General features: G+C 39.1%; 1 protein-coding gene across 4 annotated transcripts in view; it reads right to left on the reverse strand.

Moving 5' to 3' along the window:
• Nucleotides 1-13,302, reverse strand: part of DIAPH2 (diaphanous related formin 2) — a 183,711-nt gene that overhangs the window by 10,916 nt on the left and 159,493 nt on the right. The window lies entirely within an intron of this gene.

The following is a 13,302-nucleotide window of genomic DNA, read 5'->3' on the forward strand; positions in this document are numbered from 1 at the left end:
TATTTTCAAGTAATCAGTTTAAAGTAAATTTTACAATTGCTTACTCTGGGCCTTAAGATTTCAAAACAACCCAAAAAACAAAGAAAGAATTGGCCCAGTAAGATAAGAATCCCTAAACCTTAAAATGATCTATTAAATATTTTAATTTGACTTTGCTTTCTTTGTTAATAGCACCACTTGGGATGTGCAGTGAAAGCTCTTCCACAAGAGTTGCAATGGAAAAGCCTTAGCAGGAGACAACACATGCCTGCCTCAGGGGTTACAAGACAAATCAATCTATTTTTCTCCTTTCCTCCAAGGGTAATTGGCCTTTAAAATTACAGAGAAAAATAGGCCTTCATGTCAGTACAATGCAGGCACATATACAGCCATTTCCCATTTCTTTTTCAGTTTGAATTCTCAGCTGAGAAGTAAACTTATAAAGGTGGGAAAATAAAAAGAAGATGAAGAGGAATGATTGCATCAGTTCAAATCCCCTCCAATAACAAGCACCACTGTGACCAGCATTTGAGGCTGGAATTGACTGAAACCTGCTAAGAATTGCTGCCGTTTTCCTAGGCAGTAATTTTTTATTCTAGATTGTGACAAAATTTCCTCAAATTTTTGTGACAGTCTGTACCACCGGTGTTCACGGAGATTTATCACAGAATTTAGCTAAACTGAGGAGTTATAATTATTGGTTCATTTCCCACAAAATCTTACAAAGTAATACTGATTTTTACCTCATTCTTATGAAATTGGCTTTTTCAAGGAGCAATCATGGCTATGAATATCCCGACAATCCTTCTGCTGTGCTGTACACATAATCACGTAGAAACTCAGTTCCAGCCTTTGAATACTGTTAAATTGTATACAGTGCATTTAAATTGGCTAATAAATTGTTTCATAGCAGTGAAACCCCGATGACAGTCTTCTCAGTTTTCTGATTGCTATTAAATCTGATTTGCAATACATTAATCATATCATGCTTTTAATAAGAGATTGTCATGTGAAAATATTTCCCAGTGCATAAAGAGGAGTAATCAGCTAAGCTACAACTGATATATAGAAACAAGAACAAAGTTGAAAAAAGTCAAAACAACTTAGTGTTTTAAAAACAGAACTAATATTCCCTCGAAACAGAGTATGGAAACCACTAAAGCTTTCATGTGAACTCGCTCACTGGGAGTGTGTGTACAGGTGTAAAGCAATTATTAGACTTGATATCTGAATGAACTCAGGTTCCCATTAGAGCCTGAATGCTTCAATGACCCTATTATTTTCCTTCCAATGCTCCCAGACCTGATCAACTTAATTATTCTGACTAGTGAAACATTTAGGACATGAACGTATGATTTGTTTTAAGCCAAATGAGACAAAAGAAAGTACTTCATAAAACAACTCAAAGAATAGAATAAGACACGTGATATGATGTCGAATCCAGCAAGGTCAGGACTAAGTAACAGTAACAAAGAAAGAAAGATCCATGGCAATAAAACTACATTTATTCAGGTATGTTTTCCCTTGAACCTCTCATCTGTAACCTCCCCTGTATAGTGAAAAGATTTAGCTTATGAATCAGAAGGGTGAAGCAAATTTCAGAGAGTATAGGAATTGTCTGCTTCAGCACTGAGAGAATCCAAATCTTGCAACACAGAGGTTGTGATTCTTCTTTCATGACTGCACACACACTTTTAGTAATTGTCCAAAAGTAAAAGTAGAGCCTCTGCTATAAAAGACTTCACGTCAGAGAGGACAGATTTGCTGATGTGAAAGATGTGTTTCCCTGTTTTAATTGTCCCTACTATTTCACTGCTAAGGACAAGTGTGTGACACTGCGAGAAACACGTATTCACATTTTAAACAGATTTGTCAGATGCTAATACCCTGTATTCTTCATCAATAATGTAATTTAAAATGGCTTCCAAAATGTCCTATTCCCAGCTCCCCTATTAACACTTCCACTCCTACAATTTGTACTTGCTTTGAAAGTGAGTTGACTGTAAGGTTACAAACCAGGACAAGGAGATAAAGACAGTAATAGGTTCTGACCTCGAAGCACACAGGGAGCCCCGAAGTTCGCATCCTCTCATCCCACTGCACTTGTCCTTAAAAGAATCAGGCTGACACCCAAGTGGTCCCCTGCCCCTCGCCTCCTCCCACTAACGAGCTGGAATGGCTGCTGAGCCTGCACTAAACGTGTTTCTGTCCAGCCACATTGCCATCACTTCCCCATCCAGTCTGATACTTTCAAGGAGGAAGGAAGTCGCCAGAGACCAGCACCAGCTTGTGCTGAAGGCACTTCTTGACATCAGCCTTCACTTCGCACTTCAAACGGAAGGATTCGATTCGACAAAACACACAAAGTCAGGAGAGAAGGCTCCTCACCTCCTCTCCGAAACTGCCTGATAGAAGTCAATACCAATTCCTTCCCAAAGTTACACTCAAAAGCTGACAGATGAAAGTCAAAGGGGAAGCTTCCCACTATTCCTTCCAAGATTTTATTACAGAGCGGCGTAGGGACACGCTCGCCTCGCCAGGATCAGCCCACCTCCACTGCTCGTTCCTCTGTCAGCAGCTCCAACACTGCAGCCACATCTCCCATGCACAACTGCTTTGGTGTCTGCATAGAGCATGAAAGTAATGAGCTCAAAGACAGTGAGGAAAGGGAAAGCTCTCCTTGCTCAAAAGGAAATTCTTCCAAAACAGGAGTTGGCTAACACTCCTGAAAAGCAAGTATTTCCTCCTGGTTCATGTAAACTAGTTTTTCTCCATGCCCAGACAATGACAATATTCCTTGTAGCCTGCAAAAGTCAGTCTCCTGTATTTTTTATGCATCAGAAAAAAGTTCTCTTTATCTATAAATGTATATATATATATATAAAACCCACTCTGCAATAACTTGTAGCCTAAATGTAAAATGAAATATTTTAAATAATACAATAAAGGCAGAATATCCATAATTATTTTTTGATTAAATAAAATACCAGCATTTTTTATTCATGGCTAGGTTAACATTTACAATTCAGCAGTTTGCAATATTTAAATGGAATTGAATATGCTATGAGAAAACTTAAAACTACATCACTCCTGTATGACTGGCTGGCACAGGCCACGGTCTTCTGTGCCCATCTGCATTTTACCAAAGAACATGAAAGAAAAGCCCCTGTTCCAGCCTGGCAAGCTGGTCTCACCACCACCTGTTACCTCTCTGCACACCCCAGCTGAGAATAACTTGATCCTGAAAGTGACTTTTAATCTATATTATTTGCATGTGCAGGTTATGTGAATGTGAAGCTGTTACTTATTAAAATAATTCATACAAGAAAGTAATTTGGACTACACATGGCAGGCTCTGAGGTAAAATATAATAACTTTGAAGAACTTAGGAGTCTAATTTCTTTCTTGGCTGAGCACGGACAACTCCATTATGATTCAACGTGCGAACCCTGTGCTCACCTAAAGCAGAATTTGACCCTTTATGTTCATATAAAGAATGAAAGTCCAGAGGCAGTTACTGCTGGGAGAGGGCAACAAGGTGTCCCTAAATAGCTCAAAATAATTTTATTTATCAATGCTTGCATCTGAGGAGTGTTATTTAATGTGCTGCTCCAAATCCTGACCAAGACGAGTCAGACATTCGCTGAGTCCTTCTCTCCTGGCACAGTGGGATGAAGCCAGGCCACTCCTTCAGCTCACACAACCCGTGGGAATGGAAAGCTTGAAGAAGGATATTCCCATTCACCTGGGCTGCAGGGGAAGCAGCAACACCACCTCTCATAGAGATGGCTCAGGAAGAGTTTGGAATTTAAACTCTGCTCTCCACTCTCCTCCAGACTGAAGTGAGATCAAAGGATAAGGCAAGGGGAGCTTGGCTGTGTCTGAGAGAGCAGAACAGGCTCAGAACAGGTCACTGCTGAGAGTGCAAAAACAAGCAAGTCATCTGGGGACAAATCCTGGCCTCAAGCATCTCCTGAACACACAGGACCTGACTGGCTAATCAGGATGAGGCTTGCTGGGTAATCTTTGTCACTGTCACATGGAAGAGACTTCAGAATCCCCCATCACCTCTTGGGTGCCTTTAGACTCAAAAATAATGCTTTGTGCCACAAAATAAACATTACTTTTCTTTCAAATTTTGTTCCCATTTAGAGATCTAGTTTACAGCCCCACTCCAAAGCTAGTTTTACCATACAAACAGGGAAATTACGAATTTGAGTGAAAGAAAACAAACAGGAGTTTCTCTCTGGGGTGGGAGAGAGTAGGAACTTACACAAATTTTGCTGCTGGATGACATGATTAGGAAAATACATCCTTAGTGCCACTAAAATCACATTAATCCATCAGATATTTTTTGCCTAAAGCTGGTAATGTCCTTTAGAATTACGTTTTGCTGTATATAAACACTTGTAACTACAAGCTCCTTCTATCTCATCTGAGGGAATATTTTTTCATGCTTGAACTAGTTTCATCTCCAGAAATAACAAAGTCAGTGTGTTAATAGTTTACACCTATTTGGGATTCACTGGGCACGGTGGCCTTTTAACCATCAGCCATCCCTTCCTTGTGCTTTCTCAGAACTCCCAAAGCCAAGGATCCTGTTTGCTTTTAAAGGCAAATCAATGAAACCATGAGCAGCTTGGCCATTGTGCACGGAGCTGAGTGACTCAGAGTGCAGAGCTCACAATGAAAAGCCCATTTTGTTGAATTAAACGTTTGATCAAAGGACATGGTACCTTTTCTGTTTGTATCCTCTTTAAATAGATGTTCTAGACAGAATTTTCTATAAAAGAGGGCTGAGACTTTGCTGCACTTTGATAATTCCTACTGCTGTCCAAGTACTTCTGCACTGGATACTCAAGGAAACAACTATGTAAACTTACAGGGAAAAATAAGACATTTTTGATGCTCTTAAAGTGCTTCATCAGCTGTTTATCAAAAAACCCAGAAAGAGGTCAGCAAACTTCTCCAATCTTCCAACCTAATATTTCAATAGAAAATAGCAAGAAGCTGCAATAGTAAATAAAAGAGAGGCTGTATTTCAGCTTAACAACTTGACTTGCATGTTTTCTAGGCCTTGGATGCAGAAAGCCGTCTCTAGACTTTTTTGGTGAGGATGGGAACTTTTTAAAATATGGGGTTGTTTTAATTCTATGAAATTCACATCTGTGATTTTGGAATTTCCTACTCAGCACTAGCAGAAAAGCAAACTGTAGATGAAACATTTTCAAAAGGTTTACTACAAAGTTTGTTACAGAGATTTTTTTTTTTTTTCATAAACTATGCAAATCTGGCTACTTACATTCCAAGAGCTCTACTGACTCAGTTTAAGGCAAATAACTATTTCACAGAACAGCATGCTTGCAGAGGGCTGAAAATGATATCTCAGTACAGAAGGGAAAAAAATGCAAGGAAGAGAAATACTCTTAAGTATGCAAAGTATTTTCAGATGCCTTTTAATTTTTTTTTTTTTACAAGAATACAGTTAAATACTCTTGGAATACCAGTATAAAAGAGTCAAAGTGCTAACTGCAGTTTGATTTATTGGGTTTGAGTTATAATTCAAAGCCAAGCCTTATGCACTTCCAGTCCAGCACAGCATGAGAGAGCCACAATATCTGCAAAGTCCAGTGGGAAGGATTAGTAAATGTCACAACACCTTCAGGGCACAGCAGATCCTTAAAATAGGTGATGAGTCAAGAGTCTGAACGGGAAAAGTACAGCAGGGTGCCTTTAAAAAACCTGCATCAGGCTGGAAGGTCTGTAAACCTCACCTCTATAAAAAGATCATCCCTTTCCTTCTGCTTTCTCATCCACATGAACAAACCTGGTCACAGAAGGGACCTCACAAAAGTTTAATAAAAATGCTTTGTATAATTTAAAATAAGTTTATATATGTGTACATAAATGTATATTTTAGAGGAACACCAACTTAGGCCTTTTAACAGGCAAAGTTTCACTGGAAAAATGACGAATAGCTGATTTCTGCTTTTTCTTTAACGTAGGTAATAACTGCTGGCATGGTGTCTGGAAAGTCAAAAGCTTTGCCATAACTCAGTCAAAACGGTTGTCACTCTATTCCTGGCCACATGTGGGGCATTGAACATTGATTAGCAGCTGAAAACAATTCTGGTTTTGCAGTTTAAAGACACCACTTAAGACGTTACTAAATCCAGCAAATTTTAATATTTTAAACTCACTCTCAGAGCATTTCAAACGTCTTTGCCATCTGAAATCTGAATAGAAAGATAAAGGTCAAAAAATTTCTCAAAACCCAATAAAATTAAAGTATTAAATAAAGAATTAAATAAATAATAAAGAATTAAATTGATTTAAATGAATTAAAGTATCAGAATTGAAGTTATGATAAACTGAGTAAATGAAGAACCAAAACTTTTTTCCTTTAAAAAACAATAGAATGTAATACTGAACTGCTTTCAGCACTTTCCCCAAAGCATTTTTGAAACAGAGAAGTCAGGTTTAGGGCAATTACATAGAGCAATATGGCTCCAGCACACTCTAAATTTTCTGAAAATACATTATTACACAAGTTATTTTTAAGTACTGACATAATTTTCATTTTTCCTGGATGCTCCCTGTCCAGGGCCATCCCCTGCAGACGAGGCAGGGGCGATCAGGGGAGCATTTTGTGCTGCTGACAACAGTAATTTCATCCTCATTTGCCTCCACTAGATCTCTCAACTTTAGTAAGGCATTACCAGCACACTGCAATATTTTATTATGAAATATCTATGTACATTTGCAGATTATTTTGACTTTGCACACTTCTGAGTTACTCTGGGTTTGTCTCAGTTTCTTCTGAGTTTGCTCATAATCAAATTATTTTTTCAAATAATTTTACCTCCAGTGATTTATTTCTGCTTCGCAAGGTGAAGTACAAAAGGTTCAATCTGCTGCTAAGTGCCCAAATCTTTAGGGAGTAATAAGGAAATGTGATATAAAGTTTCAGAATCCTTGCAAAAAACAAAGCAAAGCAACAGTAAGCATGAGGGGTTCACGATTTTTGTGTGTGAATGAGGATATTTAACAGGTTTATCCTAACTGCAGTTTGCCAAGAGCTGTCTGGTGAGATTCATGACAGAGAGAAGACTCTTTTGCATATTAAATTGTGTCACCAACAACCCCTCAGGTTTCTAAAAAAACAAAATAAAAAAGGGAGGATCTTCACACCAATTTGGCACCGAGAAAAATAATTTACAGCCCACCAAGTCCCAATAATACATTTGGAAGCCTGTAAGAAATGCATTGCACTCTTATTTTTGTAAAGAAAACATTAGCTAACTTCACAGCTCACTTACAGAGCAGTAAAATCCACAGGTACAATCTGATTTTCCCCAACCTGTTTTACAACAACCCAGCCACTCCAGAAAAAGAAAGGTGAATATATGGAAAAGTGAAAAATGGGAGAACCAAAGTGAGTGTTGCAGTGGATGGAAGGGTGGTACCACTGCTGGGAGCGGGGCAGAGAAGGCTGTTCTGAACAAGCAGGCATCCTTCCAAAAGCCCAAATCTTGTCTAAGCTAACCCAGCAAAGCAGCATGACCTTTGCATCATGACTCCAACACCCAAAAATTCCCAAAGCCAACCCCTGACAAGAAGGAGCAATGCTATTTCCACTGCAGCATGTGAGAATGGATAAGAGCATAAGGGTTTTTCACCTCCCTCCCAGTGATAGACGTCTGGCAGAATTATTTCCTGGACATCTCAGTGGTGCTGAAAATCTCAGTAAGGATCTTTAAAAAAGCCACGGTCAAATACAGAGTCAGCATTTAAGCAAACCACTTAGCCCTGGATATGCTGGGTCTAATCCTCGTAGTTTAGCCACAAGTTAAGCTGTCTTTCCCTCCTTCTCTCTGAAAATGGCTTAATCATCCAGCCTGGCTCTAGGCAATTAAAAAGCTCCCTGCCTGTAATTGACAACTGATGTAACCAGACATTAATTCTCACCCGACAGAATTTATATTTAATCTATAATACTAATATATTGCCCATATGCAGATAATTCACTAAAATCATTGATTCCTACATCTCAAATCCCCTGCCTTTGCAAAAATCTACTTTTCATACAAAACCCCCAAAGTAATTCATGTCATATAGGCTCTATCTGTAAGAAAGGAAGAAAATTCAGTCTATTAAGATGTTTTGTCCCACTTTCTTCTTTCAGGTGGCCTGTGAGGTGACTGTTCCTGTGAACTACAAAGAGGTTGAAGGACTTGGTCTTGTTGGCTCTTGTGAAGAGAAGGGCAGAGAAGGGATCTAACAACAACCTTCAGCTGCCTGAAGGTGAATCACAAAATCCGAGTCAGTGATCTTGGTCACAGCCAGAAGGTAAAACAAGAGCCAGCAGCCCAAAGCTGCAGCTTCAATGGTAGGAAAAAAGTGTTCTACCCAAGGAATGCAGAGCTGGGATGGGGCAGCCAGGAGCTGGGCAGGTCTGCAGGAGCTGCTTTGACAAGTCCCAGCTGACTCCATCAGTGTGGGGCTAATCCTGCTCCAAGCAGGAGCTGCACAAGATGAATTCCAAAAGCCCCTTCAAACATTTCTCACACCCTATCAACTCACCGATTCTTGGCAAGCACATGTCAGGGATTCAGAAATAATAAGTATTAACATTCGTTATTTTTGGCCTGTCATTAGTATTTACATCCACACTCTTAGCAGTTCCAAATGCCAAGACTCCAGTTTCAGAGAGAAAAGGGCCTTTTTTTTTTTGCCAATTTATCATTTCTAATCTGTTCAAAGCTTAAGCCAGAACTCTTCAGTGAGACTTCTTCATAAATAACTGTACAAAATTAAAATAAATTAACATCTATTATTTAGCTTCATTCTCAAAATAGTTAACATATGCCCACAGGCTACAGCATATATTGAAAAAATAAAGCAAAAACTCAGATAGGGGATCTTCACCCCTTTCTGAGGACTCAGAAGATATGGTACAAGTAGGATTCCCAAAACTACCAGTAATGACCCAGAATTTAATTGATGTGAAATATTATTACTACTGTATCCACAACTACAACAGCCATAATCAGGTTTATAGAACCCCTAAATCAGCTCTCGAGATCATCTCCAGTCATCTTCAGCAGAACACCCAGAGAGGAAGCTGGGCAAGGGTAGGGAAGGAGGGGGGGAAGGAAAGTGGAAGACTGGGAAAACGTAGTTATGCTTCCTTAATTTGAGGAATTAGATTGCTGATGGACTTCACCAAAGAAACATGAGGCTGACAGAATCTGCTCTGTAACAGCAAGTAAGGACATTCCAAGAAAAGCAGCAAGTTTTGACAAACCCTTGAGATGTCAGTGATTTGTGAATGCGGGTACCGGAGGAAAACGACATGTAACTGAGAAAAGTCAGCACGGAAAGCAGAAGGAAATTCAGAAGTTAGAAGAAACCAAAAGAAAAAAAAGCCCATCAGACTGCTTTGTGATGTGGTGGCTTTTTTTGTGTTGTTTCGTTACTTTTTGTGGCCCTTTTATAGCAAAGATGGTGTTTGCAAGGACTGAAGTGATTGACAGGTGTCGTTCAAGTGTGCGTGCTCTGAAAACACGACGCACGAGCAACTTTGGCTCTGCTTTTCATGACACTTGCTAAAATTGAAAACAAAATAAATTACAGGGCAGCTTCAAGGAAAGAATAAACTAGTTGGTGTACATTGTCCTAATCACCTTTTTGCTTCTTTGAGTTGTGGAGTAACTGAAAACTGCATCTGCCAAGGAAGCCCTTGTTCAGGGTAGAACCTTTGTCTGAGAGATATAATGGGAAAAAAGCCTATAAATCAGTAAAACATTATTAAAAATAGCTCTTATTCTAGAAAGTATAAAATTAATTTTTATGGAAAGACTATATATAACCAGCAGGAAAGCAGAATAAGATAAACTAACTTTCATGATAGCAAACAGGGCTGATTTTAACCTTCTGACTAAATAATTTCCTGTAGCTTCTAAGGAAACCTGCTTGTTATTTACAAAAGGATTCACTGCCACCTAATTAATTAATTAATGTCATTAGATCTAGAATTTAAAACACTTATTCAGATTGAATTCGCAACACAACTTTGCTTTTAGTTCATGGCTTTTTGAAGCTGGACTAGAGAAACTCAAACATGACTTAGATTCAGAAAATCCCTGAGGGCTGAATATTGTGTCCTCAAGCTCGGGCTAAACACAGAAGGAACAACAAAATGCAGGCAAGCAATTTTATTTCTTTTCGAAGGACAGACGGGATGACATATGGGTTCAAAACACCGTAAAGACTCCAAGCCTAAAGCTATAAACACGTCCATAATATGTGGAATATACGTACACTTCTGATGTGAGCACTGTGTGCATATCTGTACACAAATATCCATGGGATAAATCCGTGGCATTTAGAAGAGCTGATCAGAAATCTGTCACAGCAGGAAAAACTAGGCAGAGAAATTAATTAATTGGAATACCAGAGATGAGAAAAACATTTTCGCATATTCAGAGAAGACACTAAATGCTGAGCAGCAGCACGTGTAAGTGAAATAAAAAACCAGAATCAAGAAAGCAGAGAATGAAATGACCTCCTGTATCTGGTGAATACAAAGCCAGGCCACAAGAGGATGAATATTCTGTGCCCACAAGAGCAGCCAGTAGAATAAAAGCTGTCACCAGAATAAAAGGTGTGGGACAATATGGCTCTATAGGCACTGATGCCTCAACCCAAAAATACACAAACCAAGGAACAGACCACAAGCACCTCTGAAATGTTTGTAGCTTCACTGATTTTCCTTTCAGAGGTCCTTGTGATTGAGGAGTGAAGCAATAACTAATTAATAAAACCACAGCCATTTACAGTAAACACAAAAGAGAGAATAACCAGAAGCACAGGCTCTCAAGTGGCAGTTCCAGTAAAGCAGTGCCACAATATGGAAGTCTTGCCTTTACTTAAATTTTCCTTATTTTGAAAGTTGACCAGTTCACCCAGAAACCAACTCTTACTTTATTCTACACAGCTGATTTTTAAGATAGCATTATATATGATGCATGCACATGGCTACATAAATTCTATGCTAGAATGTGCATGAAACTATCATCTAAACACAGGACACTTGAGCAGCAATCCTCACCCAGCTGTGCGGGTAAAAACCAAAATATTAAAATGCAAAGAAGGATTTATGAATTGAATTTGTTTTTTATCTACCAGTAAGCCTAAGTTGAAATATGAATAACTGATTTAACACTGAAATGATATTCAAATATTTGACTCCAATCCCCTATTGCTTCTAAATTCATTCAGAAGTCAAGATTATTAATTCTTCCTGACAGAAAATCAAGATTTAATGATCATCTGATAACCCTTAGGAATTACAAAGTAAACTTAGATGATAATTCAGACAAAATAAAATGATTTTACATATATATAAGGAAAACATCATGCAGAATATCCATTTAGGCATTTCCTATGGGGCAGTAACTAATTTTTAAGAAAACACAGAGCAAAAAACTGTGTCTTGGTATGTACAGTAAAAAATTTAGAAGCAAAAAGGGGACCTTCATTAAAATCTGCAGACCTTTAACCCTCTACTCTGATCAAACAGACAAACTGAGCCCCTCAAGCACTCCTTCAAAAAAGCTCAGAATAGGAAAATGTATGGAAGAATTTTAACCCAGTGACCTTGTGGAAACAGTGCAGCTCACTTTAAGACAACATTGCTCTCAAGATCAAGCTATCTATTCACCCAGGCCCATCAGGCCAAAATAATACATTAAAATAATGTGCTTTGTGCAGTTAGATAGAGCAACTGATTTCAGCTTAGCAAAAATGATATGCTGTAAATGATTTTTAGGTAAATTTTTAGCTTTCAGGTCATGTCTGCAGGGAAGTAACATTAGAACTAACAGTGGTGTGAAAAATGGGGATGCAGAAGCTGTACAGCCTGTGCATTGATTTTTTTTTTTCTTTTTTTTTTGTTCCAGAGCTCTCTCTGGCAGCAGGAACACTGTAAAACCAAGTACAAGCCAATGACAACCTATTTATATACAGAATCCTACAATATTTCAAGTTGGAAGGGACCAACAAGGATCATCAAAGTGTGACTCCCTGCTCCTTGCAGGATTACTGAACACTAAACCCCTGCACTGAGAGCATGGTCCAGAGGCTCTGTGAACTCTCACATTTGGAGCTGTGCCCATCCCCTGGGAGCCTCTTCCTGTGCCTGAGCACCCTCTGGGGGAAGGACCTCGCCCTGAGTTCCAGCCTGACTGCTCAGCTTTTATTTTGTCTATTGTTTGTTGACATTTATACTTCAAGGCAATTAAAATTGTACCTGTCCAATTAATGTAACAATGCCTCTCCTCCATGCAAAGTTCCTGTTGGCACAAAGAACCCAACCAGGGCAGCAGCTCAGTCCAGCACTGAGTAAAAGATTACACCAGAACATCTGAGAGCCAAAGTGAGCTCCAAAGGCAGTTCCAGTGCATTCTGACTGTAATAAAAAACCCTGGCAGGTGCTTCCCTGAAATCCTTTAGTTGTAGAAACCTGAAATAGGATTTAGAGGTTGCTGCTAATCTGACCTCTGAAGAAAACTCTTGCTGATGCCAAAGCTGTTTGTTTTAGCCTGACCATCCCAGCAACATACATCCAGTGGAAGCAGGAGGAGTGGGAACATGCCCTGCCCTGCAACACCAGGTTATGTCTCAGGGGAGGAGACCAAAACAGCTGAGAAACCTTCCCTCAGCTCAGGTGCCATCATGTAAGGGGCTAAGAGATGTTAAATGCTTGAACAAAGGCCCCAGCAGAATCTCAAATTTTTGCCTTCCATAAAATCTTAAAACCTATCCCTGGGGAATACAAAGAAACTTTTACAAAGCACAGTTTGATTTTATGTTGTTTGCCTTAACTCGCCTGTACAGCCATTGACAAAAGATTTTGGAGATCATCTTTCCATCTGCAGAAATGGTGGGTGAAGATGAAAGATAAGAACAGCATTTCCTTTCTTCCCACTGCAATTTTGACTCCTTCAGCATTTCTGCCCTGTCATCACGTATTCCACCTAAGAGCAGTTTTGTTTTTAGCAGTACACATCCACCACTGGCAAAGGGGTTCCATATACTTCTGTGACATTCTGCACACATTTACATGATGCATTTAATCCATGTAATTTTTTGATCTGTATCAAAGCAGTTCTTAATTTGCATACAGCACTCGTATTAAGTGGATTGCAGAATGCACACTGAGTTAAAGGTGAATGACTTGTCCTTCATGCTAACTCTATACGACTTCTGGGTTCCCCAAAGATGCCATTCTTATCTCTAAAATCCATTTCTTTGCTATTT

Source organism: Corvus cornix, chromosome 4A, assembly GCF_000738735.6.
Source record: "Corvus cornix cornix isolate S_Up_H32 chromosome 4A, ASM73873v5, whole genome shotgun sequence".
Lineage (NCBI taxonomy): Eukaryota > Metazoa > Chordata > Aves > Passeriformes > Corvidae > Corvus > Corvus cornix.